The sequence below is a fragment of the Globicephala melas genome, chromosome 14 (assembly GCF_963455315.2).
Source record: "Globicephala melas chromosome 14, mGloMel1.2, whole genome shotgun sequence".
Taxonomy (NCBI): domain Eukaryota; kingdom Metazoa; phylum Chordata; class Mammalia; order Artiodactyla; family Delphinidae; genus Globicephala; species Globicephala melas.
Genome location: NC_083327.1, coordinates 17,592,781 through 17,616,658, shown reverse-complemented (window position 1 = coordinate 17,616,658; position 23,878 = coordinate 17,592,781). Strand labels below are relative to the sequence as shown.

The window sequence follows — 23,878 nt, the reverse complement described above, 5'->3', positions numbered from 1 at the left end:
TCAGATTTTTAGCCATTAGTGTATAGGAATGCAAGAGATTTCTGTGCATTAACCTTGTATCCTGCAACTTTGCCAAATTCATTTATTAGCTGTAGTAGTTTTCTGGTGGCATTTTTTAGGATTCTCTATGTACAGTATCCTGTCATCTGTAAGCAGTGACAGTTTTAGTTCTTCTTTTCCAATTTGTATTCCTTTTATTTCTTTTTCTTTTCTGATTGCCGTGGCTAGGACTTCCAAAACTATGTGGAATAATAGTGGTGAGAGTGGACATCCTTGTTTTGTTCCTGATCTTAGAGGAAATGGTTTCAGTTTTTCACCATTGAGAATGATGTGCTATGGGTGTATCGTATATGCCCTTTATTATGTTGAAGAAGGCATGTTCCTTCTATGCCCACTTTCTGGAGAGTTTTTATCATAAACGGGTGTTGAATTTTGTCAAAAGCTTTTTCTGCATCTACTGAGATGATTATATGGTTTTTATTCTTCAGTTTGTTAATATGGTGTATCACACTGGTTGATTTGTGTATATTGAAGAATCCTTGCATCCCTGGGATAAATCCCACTTGATCATGGTGCATGACCCATTTAATATGTTGTTGGATTCTGTTTGCTAGTACTTTTTTGAGGATTTTTGCATCTATATTCATGAGTGATATTGGTGTGTAATTTTGTTTTTTTGTAGTACCTTTGTTTGGTTTTGGTATCAGGTGATGGTGGCCTCATAGAGTGAGTTTGGGAGTGTTCCTTCCTCTGCAATTGTTTGGAAGAGTTTGAGAAGGATGGGTGTTAGCTCTTCCCTAAATGTTTGATAGAATTCACCTGTGAAGCCATTTGGTCCTGGACTTTTGTTTGTTGGAAGATTTTTTTTTTTTTTCCAGTATGCGGGCCTCTAACTATTGTGGCCTCTCCCGTTGCGAGCACAGGCTCCGGATGCGCAGGCTCAGCGGCCATGGCTCACGGGCCCAGCTGCTCCGCGGCATGTGGGAACTTCCCGGACCGGGGCATGAACCCACGTCCCTTGCATCTGCAGGCGGACTCTCAACCACTGCACCACCAGGGAAGCCCCTGTTGGAAGAGTTTTAATCACAGTTTCAATTTCATTACTTGTGATTAGTCTGTTTATATTTTCTATTTCTTCCTGGGTCAGTCTTGGAATGTTATCCCTTTCTAAGAATATGTCCATTTCTTCCAGGTTGTCCATTTTATTGGCATAGAGTTGCTTGTAGTAGTCTCTTAGGATGCTTTGTATTTCTGTGGTGTCTGTTGTAACTTCTCCTTTTTCATTTCTAATTTTATTGATTTGAGTCCTCTCCCTATTTTTCTTGATGAGTCTGGCGTTTATCAATTTTGTTTATCTTCTCAAAGAACCAGCTTTTAGTTTTATTGATCTTTGCCATTTTTTTCTTTGTTTCTATTTCATTTATTTCTCCTCTGATCTTTATGATTTCTTTCCTTGTGCTAACTTTGGGTTTTGTTTGTTCTTTCTCTAGTTCCTTTAGGTGTAAGGTTAGTTTGTTTATTTGAGATTTTTCTTGTTTCTTGAGGTAGGCTTTTATAGCTATAAAGTTTCCTCTTAGAACTGCTTTTGCTGCATTCCGTAGGTTTTGGATCATCATGTTTTCATTGTCATTTGTCTCTAGGTATTTTTTGATTTCCTCTTCGATTTCCTCAGTGATCTCTTGGTTATTTAGTAACGTATTGTTTAGCCTCCATGTGTTTGTGTTTTTTTCCCTGTAATTCAATTCTAATCTCATAGCGTTGTGGTCAGAAAAGATGCTTGATATGATTTCAATTTTCTTAAATTTACTGAGGCTTGATTTGTGACCCAAGATGTGATCTATCCTGGAGACTGTTCCATGCGCACTTGAGAGGAAAGTGTAATCTGCTGTTTTTGGGTGGAATGTCCTATAAATATCAATTAACGCTATCTGGTCTATTGTGTCATTTAAAGCTTCTGTTTCCTTATTTATTTTCATTTTGGATGATCTGTCCATTGGTGTAAGTGAGGTGTTAAAGTCCCACACTATTATTGTGTTAATGTTGATTTCCAATTTTATAGCTGTTAGCAGTTTCCTTATGTATTGAGGTGCTCCTATGTTGGGTGCATATATATTTATAATTGTTATATCTTCTTGTTGGATTGATCCCTTGAGCACTGTGTAGTGTCCTTCCTTGTGTCTTGTATCATTCTTTATTTTAAAGTCTATTTTATCTGATATGAGTATTGCTACTCCAGCTTTCTTCTGATTTCCATTTGCATTGAATATCTTTTTCCATCCCCTCACTTTCAGTCTGTATGTGTCCCTAGGTCTGAAGTGGGTCTCTTGTAGACAGCATATATATGGGTCTTGTTTTTGTATCCATTCAGCAAGCCTGTGTCTTTCCACTGGAGCATTTAATCCATTCATGTTTAAGGTAATTATCGATATGTATGTTCCCATGACCATTTTCTTAATTGTTTTGGGTTTGTTTTTGTAGGTCCTTTTCTTCTTTTGTGTTTCCCACTTAGAGAAGTTCCTTTAGCATTTGTTGTAGAGCTGGTTTGGTGGTGCTGAATTCTCTTAGCTTTTGCTTGTCTGTAAAGCTTTTGATTTCTCCATCGAATCTGATCGAGATCCTTGCCAGGTAGAGTAATCTGGGCTGTAGGTTCTTCCCTTTCATCACTTTAAGTATATCATGCCACTCCCTTCTGGCTTGTAGAGTTTCTGCTGGGAAATCAGCTGTTAACCTTATGGGAGTTTCCTTGTATGTTATTTTTGTTTTTCCCTTGCTGCTTTGAATAATTTTTCTTTGTCTTTAATTTTTGCCAATTTGATTACTATGTGTCTTGGCGTGTTTCTCCTTGGGTTTATCCTGTAGGGGACTCGTGGCACTTTCTGGACTTGGGTGGCTATTTCCTTTCCCATGGTAGGGAAGTTTTCGACTATAATCTCTTCATATATTTTCTCTGGTCCTTTCTCTCTCTCTCTCCTCCTTCTGGGACCCCTATAATGCTAATGTTGTTGCCTTTAATGTTGTCCCAGAGTTTTCTTAGGCTGTCTTCATTTCTTTTCTTTCTTTTTTCTTTATTCTGTTCCACAGCAGTGAATTCCACCATTCTGTCTTCCAGGTCACTTATCCGTTCTTTTGCTTCAGTTATTCTGCTATTGATTCCTTCTAGTGTACTTTTCATTTCAATTATTGTATTGTTCATCTCTGTTTGTTTGTTCTTTAATTCTTCTAGGTCTTTGTTAATCATTTCTTGCATCTTCTCGACCTTTGCCTGCATTCTTTTTCTGAGGTCCTGGATCATCTTCACTATCATTATTCTGAATTCTTTTTCTGGAAGGTTGCCTATCCCCACTTAATTTATTTGTTTTTCTGGGGTTTTATCTTGTTCCTTCATCTGGCACATAGCCCTCTGCCTTTTCATCTTGTCTGTCTTTCTGTGGATATCGTTTTTGTTCCACAGGCTACAAGATTGTAGTTCTTCTTGCTTCTGCTGTCTGCCCTGTGGTGGATGGGGCTATCTAAGAGGCTATTGCAGGTTTCCTGATGGCAGGGACTGGTGGTGGGTAGAGCTGACTGTTGCTCTGGTGGGCAGAGCTCAGTAAAACTTTAATCTGCTTGACTGCTGTTGGGTGGGGCTGGGTTCCCTCCCTGTTGATTGTTTGGCCTGAGGCAACCCAACACTGGAGCTGACCTCGGCTCTTTGATGGGGCTAATGAGAGACTCTGGGAGGGCTCACTCCAAGGAGTACTTCCCAGAACTTCTGCTGCCAGTGCCCTTGTCCCCAAGGTGAGCCACAGCCACCCCCGGCCTCTGCAGGAGAGCCTCCAACACTAGCAGGTAGGTCTGCTTCAGTCTCCCCTGGGGTCACTGCTGCTTCCCCTGTGTCCCGATGCGCACACTGCTTTGTGTGTGCCCTCCAAGAGTGGAGTCTCTGTTTCCCCCAGTCCTGTCGAAGTCCTGCAATCAAATCCCACTAGCCTTCAAAGTGTGTTTCTCTAGGAATTCCTCCTCCTGTTGCCAGACCCCCAGATTGGGAAGCCTGATGTGGGGCTCAGAACCTTCACTCCAGTGGTGGACTTCTGTGGTATAAGTGTTCTCCAGTTTGTGAGTCACCCACCCAGCAGTTATGGGATTTGATTTTATTGTGATTGTGCCCCTCCTACCATCTCATTGTGGCTTCTCCTTTGTCTTTGGATGTGGGGTATCTTTTTTGGTGAGTTCCAGTGTCTTCCTGTCGATGATTGCCCAGCAGCTAGTTGTGATTCTGGTGTTCTCACAAGAGGGAGTGAGAGCACGTCCTTCTACTCTTCCATCTTTGTTCCTCCAGTGTCTGTCATACACTTCTTGACTCTTCTTTTCTTTTTCTCTGTTTGCATTTCCGTTTTGGAAGTTTCTGTTGACACTTTTTCATGCTCATGAATTCTTTCCTCCTGCATATCTAGTTTACTGATGAGCCCATCAAATGCAATCTTCATTTGAATTACTATGATTTTGATTTCAAGCTTTTCTTTTGACCCTTTCTTAGAGTTTCCATCTTTCCACTTATATTACCCATATGTCCTTGCATGTTGTCTGCTTTTTCTATTAGACCCATTAGCATTATTAACTATAGTTTTTAGGTTCCTGGTCTGATTATTCCACAATCCCTTCCATAGCTGAATCTCATTCTGATGCTTGCTTTGCATTTTTTACCTTTGATCATGCCTTGTAATTTTTTGTTGAAAGCTGAACATGATGTTTGGGCTGTAGTTGGAGCGTTGCTCCTGGCCTTCTGTTCCTGGTAGGCTGGTGTTCTCTGTGTTTGCTGGGTTGTAGCCCCAGTTTTCAGGGCAGCAGTATTAGGCTAAGAAGAGTTATTAATTTTCAGTTTGTTCAGCTTTTTTCTTGTAATGACTGAAGTGCCGACTTTCAAGCTGTTTGCATGTCAGACTGGAAACCTTGACCCCCGATTCAGAAGCCTGGGTTGCAGATGGCAGGAGGTCCAAGAAGAAGAGGAAGCTTTCGGGCACACTAAGTTAAAATTCTAAATCTTATTTTTGTTTTCAGTTTTTGTTTGACAGTCCAGACTATGACCTTGCCTCATCATGTCCTGTATGAATCCTTTCTCCTTGTATTACCTTAAATTCCATAGTCTTCTAACTTTGTGACACAAGCCCAGCTGAGCCTTTGCTAACATACTGTGAGCATTGGTTTTCAGGTGTATTTTCTGCTAATGTAGAATGACTGGTTGATGCTGATTAAAGTGTGGGAGGTAAGCCTGTTGGGAGATTTATACTCAGATTCCAAAAACCATTGAATTTCACCCAGTGTTTAAAAAATTGTAGTAGTTAAGTGGTAGGCATTACACATCTTGGCTCTTACAGTTAGTGAATATAAGAATATAAATATTCTGTTTACAAAAGACAATGTAAATGGCTGGGCTTATTGTAATTATTTAGTTCACAAAATATATTAAAAGCTATATTTCAGAGAATGTTTATTGCTGTATTTTCATCTAAAGGAATTCATCTCTTAAGTATTTCTTTGAGGTGGGATTCATTTTTATTTAAAACAGTTTATTTAAAAACAGATGACTCCCTGTCTTAGGACTTAATGCACTGGAATTCCTTCTAAAAATCTTTACTTTCTTAACTGTTTGTAGTAGAGCTAAAGAATTGTAACATGTAAGTTAGAGATTTTTAGAATTAGTCTCTTTCCTGTGGCCGTTTGTTAATAGATATCTGCTAATAGGTAGAACTTTTTGCAGGTAATAAATTTAAAAAAATATACTTTCCATCCTTTTTTCTTTTTAATTTAACTGTGGACATGAGCACTTATCAGTACCATAAGAGAAATCAAAATGGAAATTTAAAAAGTCAGGTAATATGCATAAAATAACTTTATGTTCTTCTTTTCCATATTTCCGTGTTAGCAGAGCATTGAGAAACGCCAATATTTGAGTATTATTAGCACAGTAGAGGAAAGGAGACAGGTGCTGGAAAGGTAGCTGTGAGGCTAAGGATAAGCGTTACAGGAACGAGGGGTTAATGGGGCCAAACACAGCAGTGAATCAAGCAAGGTAAGGATTAAAATTTTTCCACTGAAAATTTCCCTTTTTTTAAATTATAAAAATAGGACACGTGACATGAAGGGATTAGCAGGCACTTAACCAAATGAGGTCACTAGGGCACACATGGGAGTATATAGTTAGAAAGCTTTGGCAGAATAAGACTTAACTGAAACAGCAGAGATGGTATCATATCACTTTCATTCCATAACATAGAATATGAAGTGGATTCTTGTCAGCAGGCATAATTTTTCTTCCAAAAGTCATAGTTGATGTTACCTGATTTGGCACTGTAAAATCAGTCATCTGAATATTTTAGGATAATTGAGTAGAAGGCAAAATCAAGCTTCTTTTTTTTAACCTCTATCTTTTTTAGGTAAAAATGCTTCATCATAGAAGGCAAACTTTTTTGCAATCATAGAATGTTGTTTTGATTGTAGAATAAGACAACTTTTAGGATTTTTGTTGAAAATATAAGTTTTGATTTGAGATGCTTGATTGTTTTATGGCTTTTAAAATATTTTGTTAAAAATTTGTAACAATGGAAAACTTGAAGAGCAGTCTTCAAGGTTCCAAGGTTCTTATGAATCCAAGCTAGAAAAAAAATAGTATTCCCATATAATGTATTTAGTCACTGTTTATATTTAACTGTGGTTTTGCAAAAGATTAGCTCATAAAAACATTAAAACTTTCTTACTTTCTATCTTAAAGGAGATCATTTGAAACTCATTTTAGAAATGAATATTGCAGCTTTATATCTTTTGCCTTTATTCTGAGGAGCTATTAGTTGCTTTTATAGAATTAGTCTACATCTAAAGATTAATTCTGTAAAGAGGTAAATATCAGTATAAACTGTAGATATATAAAATTATTTGCATATAGATATGCTAAATATACACCTGCTAAACCTGTCAGTAGGGACTGATTCTGTAAATGCCTGATGTATATGTCCTCGGTTTTAGAGAAAAGCTTCATCTTGATTTTAGTTGTATGAATCTAATCCTTGGATTTAGGGAGCTGGCTAGAGTAAGTAGCTTGACAGCTTTTCTTTTCCAATGACCCCTGAAAGGTAATTCCCCTATACCCTACAGCTTCCCCTATACATGGAAGCATAGGAATATTTGAAAGCATAATATGTAAGTCTCTCCAACTTTAATCCTGATAACCTTTGTTCCACTTTCTCCCATTTCAGATTGTTTTTAAAAATCGTCATTCTCTTCTGTATTCTATGCTAGAATATTGTGTTTAGATACAATTAAAGTATGTTATACACAAATTATCTTCAATAACATTGGAAATTGATAACATTTTAAAATTTGACACAACGATGTGAAGTTTAAGGTAGTGCCAGGAAAAAATCGTTCTCTTTGTTAGGATTTCATGGCAGTGTTAAGACTTCTTCTATGCCATTGTTTTAAGAACTATCAAAGATACTTCATATTCATAACTCTAAGGTCCTTTTAGTCTATCTGATGAGTTGGTTTAAGGATGTCCATGTTTTTAAATGTTGTCCTTACTGCCTATTATTGTGATTATGAAGTTGAAATTTTTTACTTAAAGTTATAACCTCCGGTCTGCTAACATTCCATGTTGTCTTTACATTTGCTTGGTATGTGGAGAATTTGGAATGTCTCATAGTTGATACTTCGCTTACAACCAGCACTGCTCTGAATCTGTTTTCTCTTTTATTGAAAAATTTCTTCTTAACTTGGGGTATGAAAATATAAATGTTACCCTTTTTTCCGGATACCACAGAATCCACAAAATGTTATTGTTGTCAGCTTACGGGAAAACTAGGTGACTAATCCAGCTCATATGAGCGAGAAGAGCAGGGGCTTCTTCACTCCACATATGCTTATGATTTAAGCGTTGCCAACTTTCAGAAAACCAGTTGCAGCCTCCATGTGACTCAGTTGTAGCCACGTTCTCCTCTCTTCCGCTAAACCGCTATATACCACTTTTCTGATCTGGTAGAGTCACCCCTGGGAAAAGAAAACTTGGTGCATTCATGAAACTATGTCGATAAATTGTCAGTTGACTTACTTCCTTTAAAAATTTTTATCCCTTTTGAATTTTGTGGAACTTTGTGAAGTTTCTTACTATTTAATAAGCCTACCTTTGAAGAGAGTTAGAGCTATACCAATAAATAATCTTGAAATAGGAATTTCCACCAATCACGTGCCCATTCCTTCTTAAGACCTTCTTATTTTGTATCACCAGAAAGTAAAAGGTCCTTTCCTGAAATTTTGTGTGGGGTCCCTTGTTAGATTTTTTTTTTTAATTTCTTAGCCTAGCCACAACCTTTCCTTCATTTGAAATTAACTCAGTGTTTTGGCATTGATGACACATATACCTTGTTTGGATTTTTAAAATTTCCCCTCCAAAAAAATGGCATCCCTATTCTTTTTACTAGTATAGAACAATAATTAACTCTTACATGTTTTGATCTTTATTATAAACTGTTGAACAACGTGGAAACTTTCTTATCCTATTTTAAGAGTTGCATGGGTAGGTCCTTCAGTATTCTTATCAACTCTTTTTGGGCCATGAAGAGGTATTTTTTTAGTTAAATAAGAATGATAAATTTACATATTGAGATGATGCATCTTCTCAGAGATCATTAGTTTATAATAGTATGTTAAAGTTCTGAGAACTCAAGTGCTGAGTGAAGAGACCTGTTTTGTTTTACCTAGTGTATCTCAAAACCCAAGTGCAAGAGTTGCTGTTTTTGCAGACTTCCTATTAACATACTGTAGCACAAGGTTCTGAGGAGCCCAGTTTCTCAGATGTTCCTAATCGTTAAAGTGGTGATCACTTTCGCAGAAGACAGTGTAATGGTTAAATGAGATTTGTCCTACATACAGATCAAGCTTTTATTTTATCCTGAGGGAATTCTAGGGAGAAGAGGGATTTTGATCACTCACCTGGAAATCTGGAACCTAATCTGTTCTGTAGTTTAGCTAACAACTACAATAAGAAATGAAGAGTGGTGATTTAGAAGATAAGGTATAGTATGTAAGAGCAGATATAGCCTGGTTAAAAGTATATTTTAATAGTACGTATGTCTTAGAAAATGCAATAGGAATTTATTATGCAGATCAATCAAAGTATGGTAATGTCACTCATTTTACTGACAAGATAGTGCATATCTTTTTCTCTTTCTACCGCTTGCTCTAGCATTGTTATTTTTTTTCCGTCTTTATTGGAGTATAATTGCTTTACAATGGTGTGTTAGTTTCTGCTTTATAACAAAGTGAATCAGTTATACATACACATATGTTCCCATATCTCTTTCCCTTGTGTCTCCCTCCCTCCCACCCTCTAGCATTGTTTTTCATTCCATTGGATGGATAAAGTATGGGATATATGATCTATTGGCACAAATGTATTACAGAGGTCAGTAGGCCCGGACTTCTGGGTATATATTTCATCCAGGGTTTTGGAACAATACAGGTTTATTTTTCTTGCTCTGGAGAAATATAGAATTTTGGAATGAGACAGAAAAAATATTTCAAAAGGTTAATGGAGACTTTTATTTTTACAAGCATTTACTTATTCAGAAGTTTATATTTGGCCAAACTCCTAGTCTTAAAACCGAAGATAGAGAATAGAATCTCATTACAATAAATGTTTGACTGGGTCATTCTTAAAGACTTAATGTTCCTCCGAATTCTCATTCTCCTCGTCTCTGAGGACAAGAGTGCAGGAAGAATGCATTAGTTACTACACTTCTTTCCCGATCTTTCTTCGTAGATAGATATCATTTTGACCTTGAATTATTGTAAATTTTAGAAAGTTATTGATGAAAAAAGGGGGAACTGGTGTGTATTTCTGGGAAAATAATTTTAGGGGAAAAAAGCCAATCTAAAAAAGAATACCAGCTATGTTTTGACTTCTGCATTATCTTGGAAACAATTTATGATATTGTTTAACTGATTCTTAGTATCTCCCCTTAAGTAAACTAATACAACACTCTCAAGATTTGTGGACTATGAAATCCAAATACATGATACTCTTTTATTATAGAGAAGACAATTGATCAAAGCCTCCCAAGAATGTTTCTCAAGTTTTACGGTTTGTATTCTTTAATGTTACTTGTCTGTGTATTTTATTATAAGCAAAAAAAAAAAAAAAATCAAAACACAAATGGTAGAGGAACAAGTTTTAGAATATAGATTAATCATTGACAAAGAGAATCGGGCTGGAACTGTTTATCATCACTGAGTATTTTATTTGAGATGACCCTACCTTAACCCACATGTTAGAATAACACCTATATAAATACACACACATATCTAAGGAAAGGACCAGTAAATTGTTCCCAGATCGTTGTTTACTAAATCATGGTTTCATATATCCCCAAGCCTAATCACAGCTCTTGTGATAAATAAGGAACTCACACTTGGTGAACAAAAACTAATATTTAGTGAATGCTTATTGTGTGTCAGAGATCGTTCCATCCAAGGGCTTATATTAATTTAATCACACCTAGGAGGTAAGTACTATTATTATTCCCATTTTAAAGATGAGGAAGCTGAGGTGTAGGGAAATAAATAACCTGTCCAATGTCCAGAGGTGTTAAGACGTAGAGCTGGGATATAAATTCAAGCCATTTAATTCAGTAGAGGCTTGAGCTCTGATCTGCTCCATCAGGATATCAGTTTGAGTTTTCCATAATGCAGTTCCTGAGATGGAGGTGAAATATGAGGAGTATATTGGGGTAATGCCTGTGAAACTGGGAGGGAGAAGGATTGGGCAGGAAAAGCCTTCAGACCAGTGCACATCTGGGAAGCAGAAATGGACAGAGAACGCCTCGGACTGTAATATATATCTGACAAAGTCTCAGCCAACGCAGTGGGAGCCGCAGAGCAGAGATTGCTTGTTCAGTGAGTTCCGCGTTGAGTGGAAATGGCCAGCCCCTAGTCCTACTGCCGTGCTCTGTCATTGACTGGGGAATCCTCGGGAAGAGCACGGCCTGCACGGAATGCTGCGGCCCGTCTTAAAGCTGTGGCTGGAGACAGTTATCTGACTGCGCTCCTACGCAAGTTCTTTCTTGAAGGGCAGTCCAAGCAGCACGTTTCCACGGTTGCCCGACATCATCCTGTCACCTCACAGATACCAAATGCCATTTCACATCCATTAGATGGGCAGAAATGGTTAAATCTGACAGTGCCACACGCTTGGGAGGCTGTAGATGAATATGTCTACTGCTCGCAGGAGTGTAAATTCATGAAACACTTCGGCAATATAATATATATGATCATCTGATCGTAACCTACTGCACAGCACTTGCACCCCAGAGAAACTCCTTCATGAGGAGACACGTACAGAAATGTTCACAGCAGCAGCATTTGTAGTGGTGATAAATTGGAAGCAATCTAAATGTCCATCAACAAGAGGATTGATCGATCGTTGTCTGGAGACGGCGGGAGTTCTTTTCGCCATGGCGGCCGGGCCGATCTCCGAGCGGAACCAGGATGCCACTGTGTACGTGGGGGGCCTCGATGAGAAGGGTAGCGAACCACTGCTGTGGAGCTATTTCTCCAGGCAGGGCCAGTAGTCAACACCCACATGCCAAAGGAGAGAGTCACTGGTCAGCACCAAGGCCATGGCTTTGTGGAATTCTTGAGTGAGGAAGATGCTGACTGTGCCATTAAGATCGTGAACATGATCAGACTCTATGGGAAACCAATACGGGTGAACAAGGCATCAGCTCACAACAAAAACCTGGATGTGGGGGCCAACATTTTCATTGGGAACCTGGACCCAGAGATCGATGAGAAGTTGCTTCATGATACTTTTAGCGCCTTTGGGGTCATCTTACAAACCCCCAAGATTATGCGGGACCCTGACACAGGCAGCTCCAAAGGTTATGCCTTTATTAATTTTACTTCATTTGATGCTGCGGATGCAGCGATTGAGGCCATGAATGGGCAGTACCTCTGTAACCGCCCAATCACCGTGTCCTATGCTTTCAAGAAGGACTCCAAAGGTGAACGCCATGGCTCAGCCGCTGAACGACTTCTGGCAGCACAGAACCCACTCTCCCAGGCTGACTGCCCTCATCAGCTGTTTGCAGATGCACCCCCTCCACCCTCTGCTCCGAATCCTGTGGTATCATCACTGGGGTCTGGGCTTCCTCCACCAGGCATGCCTCCTCCTGGCTCCTTCCCACCACCAGTACCGCCTCCTGGAGCCCTTCCACCTGGGATACCCCCAGCCATGCCCCCACCACCTATGCCTCCTGGAGCTGGAGGACATGGCCCCCCATCAGCAGGAACCCCAGGGGCTGGACATCCTGGACATGGACACTCACATCCTCACCCATTCCCACCGGGTGGGATGCCCCATCCAGGGATGTCTCAGATGCAGCTGGCCCACCATGGCCCTCGTGGCTTAGGACACCCCCATGCTGGGCCCCCTGGCTCTGGGGGGCAGCCACCACCTCGACTGCCACCTGGAATGCCTCATCCTGGACCTCCTCCGATGGGCATGCCCCCCCGAGGGCCTCCGTTCGGCTCTCCCTTGGGTCACCCAGGTCCTATGTCTCCGCATGGTGTGCGTGGACCTCCTCCACTGATGCCCCCTCATGGCCTCACTGGCCCTCCACGACCTCCACCCTACGGCTACCAGCGGGGGCCCCTCCCTCCACCCAGACCCACTCCCCGGCCTCCAGTTCCCCCTCGAGGCCCACTTCGAGGCCCTCTCCCTCAGTGATTTCTCATTGCCTTTCCTCTTGTTACAGCCTCCCAATATCTGTTCACTTCCTTGGACCAATCAGAGTTGCTGTAGCTCCCAGGGGCTAAGGCGCTAATCCCTCCCAGGCCTCCTTTTGTAAGTGTAATTTTTTTCACAGGAGGTTTGATTTTTTTCTGTGTCAGTCCTAAGTGTTTTGCAAATGCACAGAGAAAATAAAACTAAACTCCTTGTTTAAAAAAAAACGAGGATTGATCATTTGTGCCGTATATATACACACATATGTATAGAGTTTGCAGTATTGTACAGTACATAAAAATGGAATGAACCAGCGTTTCGTATGTCCACATGAATATATCTAAGAACCAGAGAATTAAGGGAAAAATTCCAAAAGGAGACATTTTAACTCAGCCTGAGCTCTTAATCATGGCACCCATACTGTCATTTCACAAGGATCACATACCATTCAACATCCATCAGATTCATATATAGTTATCCACGTACATAAAGTTTAAAGGCAATGTCATGTTTGCTTTTGGATATTATACATTTGTAGTAAAGGTATAGCATGCCTGGGAATGATGACCATCAAATTTAGGCGAGTGGTTACCTGAGGGAAGTAGGATCAAGGAGGGGCACAGGGAGTTTCAAGTGATGTGTGACCTTTTTGTGGTCTGAAATAAAGATGGCATAATGTTGATATTTCACAGAATTATGTAGTGGAACACATGGATGTTAGTGAATGTTCTCTAATGCTTTTCTGTGTGGTTAAAATGTTTTGTTAATAGATAGGTGGGTATTTAGTAGTGAAACCATAGGTGTGCATCTAAAACTTACTTTCAGGGCTTCCCTGGTGGCGCGGTGGTTGAGAGTCCGCCTGCCGATGCAGGGGACACGGGTTCGTGCCCCGGTCTGGGAAGATCCCACGTGCCGCGGAGCGGCTGGGCCGGTGAGCCATGGCTGCTGAGCCTGCGCGTCCAGAGCCTGTGCTCCGCAACTGGAGAGGCCACAACAGTGAGAGGCCCTCGTACCATTTAAAAAAAACAAACCAACAACAACAAAAAAACACCTTACTTTCACATGCAGGCATCCTATCTACAGATCCAAATAAAATAATCCATTCAAGGAAGATCAATGCCATTTCACTGAAATCCTTTGTTAAAAAGTTTTATGCCATAAAAACGTAAATCTATTTTTTAAAAAATCTTTGCCTGGCAGGCTTTTTATAGAAATTAACAAAATGGTTCAAAATGTTTATGGAAATATAAAGGACCTAGAATAGCTAAAACAATTTTGAAAAAAAAGAATAAAGTTGGAGGACTTATACTCCTTGATTCTAAGACTTAAACTGCAGTAAACCAAGATAGTGTGATATTGGTATAAGACAGTAGAACAGTAAAGCAGAATAGATCAGTGGAAAAGAATTTAAAAATCCAGAGATAGACCCATGTGCAGATGGTTAATTGATTCTAGGTAAAGTAGCAAAGTAATTCAGTGGGGATAGGATAGTCCTTTCAAGAAATAGTCTTGGAACAATTAGATATCCATAAGGAAAAAAACGAATCTCAACCCTTATCTCATACTTACCCCACAAAAATGAATTCAAAGTGGGTCATAGACCTAAATGTAAAGCTAAAGCTATAAAACTTTTAAAAGAAAATATAGGAGAAAATCTTGGTGCCTTTGGGTTTGGCAAATATTTCTTATAGAAAGCACAAGTCATAAAAAGGTTTTAAATTGAACTGAAAATTGAAACTGATGCTCTTCAAAAGATGCTGTTCAGGAAATGACAAAGCAAGCCACAGATTGGGGAAAAGAGTTATAATACATACATCTGATGAATGCCTTCTATCCAGAATATATTAAAAAAAAACAAAAATCAAAGCTCTTACAGCTCAAGATAAAGAACTCAATTTTTAAAGTTGACCTAAAGATTTGAAACAAGACTTCGCAATGATCATTAAGCACACGTAAGCTCCGTAGTCATCAGGGAAATGCAAATTAAAATCAAGTGAGGTGCCGTTACATACCCATTAAATGGCTAGAGTTTAAAAGTCTGATGACAACAAGTGTTGGTGAGCATTTCCAACAACTGACACTCTTATACATTGTTGGTGGGCGTGTAAAACGGCAGAACCACTGTGGAAAACTGTTCAGCAGTTACATTTTTTTATATGCCTATCATACTACCAAGGAATTCCATTCCCTGGTATTTTCAAAGGAGAAATGAAAACTTTAAACTATTCATGGCAGCTTTATTTGTAAGATCCCCAAACTGCAATCAACCCAAATGTCCAGATGTCATCATATACCCAGATTGTGGTATAGCCGTGTAATGGAATAGTATGAAGGAATAAAAGGAGCTAACTATCGATTTATGCAATAGCGTGGATGAATCTCCCAAAATCAAGCTGAGCTATAGAAACCAAATACGAAAGATTTCTTGTATATTATTCCACGTATATGAAATCTGGAAAAGACAAAACTAATCTATAGCCATAGAAAGTAGATCAGTGGTTGTCTGGCGCCATTGTTGGGCTGAGGATTGATTAGAATGGGCTACAAGAGAGCTTTTTGGAATGTTTGAATATTCCATATCTTACTTGTAGAGATGGTTTGATGGGTGTACAGTTATCAAAACGAATCAAATTTTATAACTAAAATGGGTGCTTTTTATCCTATGTCATTAAAGTTGATCTTAAAGAAAGCAAGGCACAGAAAAAGTCTTAGTCTGACGTAAAACTGTTACAGTGCCTCATTTATTGAAGTGACTTTGTAGATGTTGTTATTTATTCTTCCGTATGTAGATTTTCCAGCCACTTTCAGTATTTTTCTCCTTTCTAAAGAATGTTCTTCCTTTCGGCAGTTTCACTGCATAGTAGAAAACCTAAAGGAGTGTGAAAAACAAGAAGAATGCAACATTTGAATTGGTCAGTTAAGGCTGTTTCAGTGAGGAGGGTGTTGAAACTGTTGGTTTATTATAAAAGGTTATCAAATATCATGTATCTGTGTTACTGTTCTCCAGATATTCCACAGTGGGTTATTAATGGTGAAGTGGAACACATATATACAGTATTTATGTGTATATTTTAAAAGAACGAAGTTATGAGAAACTGATTCAGTATTCTCTTGACTTTATCAGTCTACTGTTGCTCAGAAGTAAGAATGGAATCCTAATACTCTTACGCATGTGAACTGTAATTATCTTTTTTCAGCGTATTTATGTTTCTTGCACATCTATGAAAAACGGGTGTGTCGAAATACTCCTATCTGGACAATGCAAAATTTATATATCTTGCCATGTATGCCTACCTCATTAGTAGTCATAGTTTTATTCAGAAATCTCTTATCAGAGAGCCTACAACTGTTCTCCATCTGGACTGCACCGAGAGCAAAATTATCAGATTTTTATTTCCTCACTTTCCACCGATCAGATTGGTGAAAGTCAGACTTTTGCAAAGCCTGAATACTTTGCATAGTAATAGGTGGTTTGTGTTGTTAATGACCTCTGTTGAGTATATTTTTTCAATTCTTTTTAGTGATTCAGAACTGCAAAAGGAGTTCTCAGAAAGGTAGTGGAAAAACTGAGAATTTGACCCAAAAGAGTCAGTTTATGAAGAGGCAGAACTCAAATGCAGGTAGTTAGATTCTAATGCCATGAGAGAATTAGCTTCACTTGAAGTGTTGTTTTTCAGTAAGTACTGTTTTAGGCACAGAAATACTTTGCCTTGGTTTGTATTTCTCAGTGATACCAGAATAAAATCATTAGTTTACAAATGATAAGTTATCATACTTCCATATACTCTTGTCCAAAATCAGATTTTGGAAATATGTCAGTTTGGCAGAGAAGGAGTTGCATTCTTGAAAACTTAGACTGAAATATGTGTACTTGTTAATTCAAAAAAGAGTCAGAATCATTTAAAAGTGATTTAATGCAAAAGGAAGTCAAAACAATTCTTCGAACTGTGTCAGGTTCTGTTCCTAAGAATTGTTCAGAATTAAGTAGGGACTCTGCAATAGAATTCTACTTTTAGTGTATTAGATTAAATCACTTCAACTAATTATTGAACCATTTTAAGGGGAAAAGAAGGCATTGACATACAGGTAAATGTACCCATACAGGTGCCAATAGAAACAATCTTAAAGCAGTTTGGGCTTCAAAGACCTTCAGGACCAATGGAACATATGATGAACTTAGTTCATGGGGTCCCCAGTATGTGGGAAGAAAAGAGCTTATTAATAAAGCAGGGAACATGATATTTTTGGCATTTTTATTAGTATTAGGCAATAATACTTCGGTAAGAAATACTATTAAAATGGAAATGTAAATAGTCGTAACTTCAGGACACATTACTGGTAGGTGGGTTCTGATTATGGAAAATGGTTAGTGTTCAAACTTTGACATTAGTCCAGACGATTGAGCCAGAGAGGCCCGATTTGTAATTTACATTGGATTTGTGCCTTCAGCTATCTCCAAACGTAGAGTTCTCAGATTTTTCTTGAATAATATACATAGATTTCTCTTATTCAGTGGCATAAGAATGGATATCTCGTTCAAAGTTTTTATTTTAAGTAGTGGTACATGCAAAGTCCTTTTCATTTTTACAGCAATTTTGAGGTTTCACTATAAAGTAGCGTGATTGATTTTTTTTTTCTTTAAAAGTTAGATGCGGATGAGTGTTCTCTCTTTCTAGGTAATACCCTGGAACTCTGTACAGTGATTACAGCCGATGTTCATAGTACTTTTGGAATGCCTCTTTGAATATTGTATTTAGAACCTATAGCGATTCTTTTAAGTATCACAGTGATGGCATTTAAAGAAAAATCCTTTGAGACTGATAGTGATTCTTGAGAACAGTCAGAACGAGAATATTGATCCAAGTCAGTATTTGGATGTAGTTCTTGTTCTCCAAATATTTCTTCAGATTTTTGTTTTTTTACTGCTAGTTAAGAAAGAGGGAAGAAAATTACCTACAAGATAGAACTAAGTAATAAAACTGATTTTAAAGTCACTTTGAAAGTCGTTGAGCAGTTTGCAGCATCATTGGATAAATAAATAGTCTTAAAGTGGACACTCTAAAGGATAGTATTCATATTCACTTGAATATATAAATTGTGACAAATGTCTCTAGAAATATTCTGTATTTTATAATCTGAAATAAGAAGATATTTTCCTACATCAAAAAAGTCTCCTGGTATCATAAGTGGCTGTCATAGTTGGGGTTCCTGGCTTTTCTCTTAGGTGACAATACTCACTAGTGTCTGCTCCTGTAATCCGGTCTCCAAGGACCTTTCTAGCTTGAAAGTTTTATGGCTCTGATAATCTGCAGCAAAATCACATACAATTCTCTCTGCTGCTCAAAACCTGATCCCTAGTGTTTTGTGGAAGTTGTTGGCTTTTAAAAATGAACAGTTTGATCTAGTCTAAATTGGGAAGGAGTCACAGACAGATTTAGTGATTCAAACTGCAGAGGTAAATGACATGATTGAGGTTGGGGATAAGGTATTTACTGGAACATGCATTTGAGGAGACTTTTAATTCTCTATAGTAAGTTTGCAGATGGAGTTTATAAAAGCATTTTCTGAATTTCTGCATCCTTTATGTGAAGGCTTTCTGGGCATGGGACATGGTGCAGAGTAGAAATGGAGGATCAAAACACAAATGGTACGTTGAAACAGAGATCCGTCCATTAGAGCCAAAGCTGCCCTTAAGATTTGAGCCTGTACTGGTGCTGCCTCAACTCATAGACACCAGGATGCAACCTTCCCCCTGCCATAAACCCACCTCCTGGCACTCCATCTTTGCAGTCCATCACGTGGCCTCTGGACATAATTCTTAGAAAGCCTTACTTCATATTTTTGTTATACTTGGTCTCCCGTTATAATGTAAAAATAACATCTCATTTGTCTAATTCCATATACCGTTTCACATACTTCATGCCTTTTCATACTTTATGTTTTGTGTTTCCTCTCCCCTAAACCAAACTGCCAACATGCCCTTCCCTCTCAAAACTTCCCACTCTGCCTTTGGAAACCTGTTCCTTAATAAAGGCTCCCTAACTTCCTCACTGGATGGTCCCTTTACCTTCTTGCTTTCCTAAAACATGGCTCTCATTTAAGACCTCCACTGTTCCTGCAGTTCTTTCAAAGAGTGATGCTTGTTGGTCCACACAGTGTTTTAGGGTTGGGAGGTGAGATCAGTGCCTTCTCCCCTCTGTCCTTTCAGACTATTAGTCCTTCATCCTTTTTTAAAAAATATTTATTTATTTATTTGTTTATTTATTTGTTTATTTATGGCTGTGTTGGGTCTTCGTTGCTGCGTGCAGGCTTTCTCTAGTTGTGGCGAGCGGGGGCTACTCTTCGTTGCGGTGCATGGGCTTCTCATTGCGGTGGCTTGTCTTTGTTGCAGAGCATGGGCTGTAGGCGCGTGGGCTTCAGTACTTGTGGCGCAGGGGCTCAGTAGTTGTGGCTCGTGGGCTCTATAGGGCAGGCTCAGTAGTTGTGGCGCACGAGCCTAGTTGCTCCACGGCATGTGGTCCTGTGGCTTCCAGACCAGGGCTCATGCCTGTGTCCCCTGCATTGGCAGGTGGATTCTTAACCACTGCACCACGAGGGAAGCCCAGTCCTTCATCCTTATGTAAGCCCCTCACCCTGGCATCTTTGGTGTTTATGCCAATTAGGTTTATCTTATCTCTATCTTCTCCCAGTTTCCTAACTGCCCTCCTCTAATTCTTACCTGTTTTCAAAGCCTTGCTCTCAACCTGCTTTCATTTCCGTGTGGATGATGTGTTTTGTTGGCGTTTCTTGTTCTTAGGATCTGCATTTCTAGTGGCCTTTGGCCCATACCACTTTAGACACACACTCATGGCTACCTCATGGGCCTTATCTTCACAGGCAGCTGCTCAAACTCTGACATACTGAAGTCACACACTTTAATGTCTCACGACAGCTTCCTCTGCTTGCGTGTCGCTGAGGTCGCTCCAGAGCGGCACTCATGATCTTCCTGACCAAACCACCAGCGTCTTCTCCTGAGATGGCCTTTTTTTTTTTTTTAATATACTCCATCCTCTACCAAGCGGCCCAAGCTAGAAACTTGGAATTCATCCTTGATTTCTTCTCTCTCATCATCTACTCCTCTTCTCGAATCCGCCCACCTCTCCCTGTCCGCATTCTCATTCCAGGTGCAGGCCTGGGATTTTGCGGCAGCCTCCTACGGAGACTTCCTGCATTGGGTCCTCCCCATCTCTACTCCATTCTTTACCCTGACCACACAGAGTTAGTCTAAAATGCAAAGTGATCATGTCACACTCCTGTTTAATATCCTATTTTTAGGATCAGATACAGACCCCTCAACACAGGTTAGACGGCCTGCATAATCTTGCCCTACTTACCTCTCTAGCCTTAATTCTTGTCTCTTCCCCTTCAAACCCTGTGATTCAATCGTATTTAATTTATTTCAGTTCTTGAAATATGCCAGAATAAATATGATTTATTGAACCCTGGGCCTTTGAGCATGTTCCCTGTTTCTCACAAATTCTTTCCCTTTCTCTTAACTTGACAAACTCCTACTCATCCTTCAGGCTTTAGGTTCCTCTAGAAAGCCTTTGTTAATTCACTTAATTCTGGGTAGGTGCCCCTGCTCTGTTTTGGAATCCTGAACTTCCTGTTACAGCACTTACCACACTGCATTATAATCTCCTACTTACTGTGTCCGCCCCAAACCGACAAACTCTGTGAGGGCAGGAATGTGTCAACAGCACCGAGAACAATTCCTGGCCTCTAGTAGGTGCTCAGTATATTATTTGATAAATGAATAAATAAGGGAAGAAAGGAAGAATACAGTTTCTTTTTGAGAATGGGGGAGATAAGTTTATAAGAGCTCTCATTACACAAGACCTGCTTTAAAATAGGATGAAAAAATTTTTTACTGTGTAAACTGCTTTCAGTGGGGAAGTAAACACAAGCAAGGAGACTAACTAGGAGACTGCAGTACTATTGCAGTGATGTGGTCCAAAGAGCCTGAACTTGAATTGAGGCACTTGGAATAGAAAGCTTAACAGTTACTGTGAAAGGTGTAATCATTAAAAGGCACAACAGAACTTGACCACTAGGGTGTCAGGTAGGAGACAAAATAGAAATTGATTACAGTATTTTGGCACTGGTGGAAATAGGAAGAGTTTGGATAATAAATTTTGTTAGGAAAAAAGTTCAGAATTTCTAGGAGTTTTATATTCACATATAAAATTAAAATCAATAGAGAAAAGATTTCACTGATTTTGGAGGCAAGAAGTAATTTTTAAATGTTTTCTTAGTAAATACACTAAATAGAAATTTTAGTTATAAATGCAGTTTCAGAATTTGTTGAATTTTAAGGAACTTAAATTTTAACAAACGCTGCTGTCTTTTTTGAGAAGTAGATGACAACCTAAGAAAATGGTTTCATTTTGTTTACGTTTCATTGTTTGTCCTTGGTGTAAAAAAGTTGTGAATTTTTTGATACTATAAATACTTCTGATACTATAAATAACTGAGTAAGAATGGTTAACAATATATTAAAATATTATCTTATTAACATGTATTTCTCATTTAAAAAATTCATAATATAATATGTCTCCACATCTTTCTTACTATCCTTTTGGCTACATGGAGTTGGAGTTTCTTTGAAAGATTAGCAACAGAGATTATAGATTTAGAAGTTATTCATCTAAAGATGATTACTGAATCCCTAAGAATAGGTGAACTTGATAAGGGAAGATTATAGGAGGAAAAGAAGGTAAGAAAGGATGATTACTGCTGAATGTTTATAATTTCCAGTGTCACAGGGAATAATTAAGAGGTGTCAGCAAAATATAACAGAAAGAATGATAAGAGAAATGAAAGTATATCTAAGTGTTAGAAAATAATACAGAAGTAAAGTTGTAGGAACTGGATTACAGTGGGTTAACAAATGAGTGAACACATTTCTGTTTTAATTCTTAAACTTGAGTGGTTCTTGGCCAAAGAGAACTTCAGTCAACTTCAAATTCCTTATCCTGGCATTCAAGACTATTCATAATCTGAAACTCAGCGGCCAATGTTGATCTTCTAAAGTTCCTCAAACTATTGTCCTCAGGGTCCTCCAGCACAAACTCTGAGACCTCTGTGGTTTTTTCCCCCACCTCACTCTTTTCCCCATTGGAATCCTACCAAGGGCCCTGTTTAAGCCTCAACCTAATTCATGTTGTCTTCCCTAAATCCTATAGTGATCTCTTTGTGTACCGCTGGTTTTGCTTTTAATTTGAACCTTCTTTAAATTTTCTGCTTGTATCTTTTGTCTTCCCAATGAGACTGTAAGCATTTTAAGGGCAAGGTCCGTGTTTCCTATTTACTGCTCAATTTGCTCAGTTACATTTTTAAAAGTGAGTAATACGTTATCGCTAAGGTACCCATCAGAGGTAAAATGCTCTGGATCTTGAATGCTGCATAGTGCCATGTATGTAATAAATGCTAAAAAAAAATTTCATTAAATCAAAATGTGTTTGGTCGACCTGATTACAGTGAATTCTTGATAGTTTATAATCAAAGAAAGACTAATGTTTTCACCAACATCTGTCCATATACTTTCTGTTATAAAAATACCTTGTATACGGAATACATACAAATGCTGTCTTGGTAGTTTTATGATAAAATTATAACTCCCTTATTTTATCATTACAGTCCTTTTCTTTCTAAACATACTGTTCACTTCACTGATGGCAACATTGGTGCTCTGTGGAAGCCAGTATATAAAGTTGTTAAAACCATGGACCCTGTGGTTCAGTCCAGGTCCTACAACTTATTAGCAGTATGAACTCAACCATGGCCCTAATCTCTCTGAGCTCCAGTTCCTTCATGCATAAAATGGGTAATAACTACCTTCCTCCCTGGGCTGCTGAGAGTTAAAGGAGGGAATCCCTATAAATGTGGAGCACTGTGCCTGGCCCTTAGTAAGTGCCGTCACTGTAATTAGGGTTTTGTCCAATTTAACAATGCCACAAGAGAAAGTTCTCTGCAGTTTTTACATGTTAATTTTATGGGTGGTATTTCTGTTAACTTCTAAAACCATTTACACCCACTATTTTATGTGATATTTTGATCATAAAATAGTAGGTTCTTTTCATAGTCATGTAGAGTCCAATTGGCTAACGTCCTTGTGTTCCACTGCTTATAATTTCATAGCGACAAGGCTGGTTCAATCTGGAACAAAATATCCCTTCCATGGCTTTCTTTTATTATATGATGCAAGATGCTTGTATCACAAAATGAATTCAGGGTGCCTCTCCCTATATCTTTAGGACTCAAATCAGAGTTAATTACCAAGTAGAGAAAATTCACGAAATGAAAACTGATAGGCAGTATTCTCCAGGGGATGATTCTGAAATATCCTTTTGTAAATGATGAGGTATCTTGTGCACCCTTTTACTACCTATGCCTATTCCCAGACTTCACTTAGAAAACATTATAAATTCATAGCCTGACCACATTGTATCCTAAACACTGAAGGCAAGCCATATTGTGAGGATTTCATTTTAACCACAGAGAAATTGTAACCAGCCCCAAACCACAGGACCAAGTAAGTAGTAGGTCCAGGAATAGAACTGAGAAGGCTCTGATTCCTCCTCACATCCCGTAACCACAAGGTTCTGCTGCTTTGGTACATAATAACAGATCATCTGGTGCTGCTGGACCACAGTACATGACACATCAGGAGCAAACCATAGGACCCTGTCTGAAAACACGCAGCCTTTACTTTCTAAAGGGCTGCTTAGAAGCCAGAGAGGCGGGGAAGGAGCCATGATGAGCACCAGATGATTGTTGACTGATATTTGTGTTTGGGGTAAGCAGTTGCTACCACAGAGTTTGCCTCTCTGCTAAGGTTGTTTAAACAAAAACAAGGTAATGATTTATAGCCATGGAGATGCTTTTATTTGAGTTATGTTTAATCAAGATAGCTAAAGAGTGTCCTAGAATGGCATCGCGTCTATGAGAAGCGTAGACATTTTATGTTCCTTTCAAGAACTGGCCCACTCCCCATTTTACTTTAAAAGTTTTGCTTCTTTGCCTTTAGTTGATTTCCAGAGCACTGACATGGTTGTGTTGAAGTACTTGTCCTGCTGTATTGTTGCT

At 38.9% G+C, this 23,878-nt stretch overlaps 1 protein-coding gene and 1 pseudogene across 2 annotated transcripts in view; both read left to right on the top strand.

The window, feature by feature from the left end:
• ME1 (malic enzyme 1) overlaps positions 1–23,878 on the top strand; it is a 192,792-nt gene that overhangs the window by 115,425 nt on the left and 53,489 nt on the right. The window lies entirely within an intron of this gene.
• Positions 11,481–12,851, top strand: LOC115854805 (splicing factor 3B subunit 4 pseudogene; annotated as a pseudogene).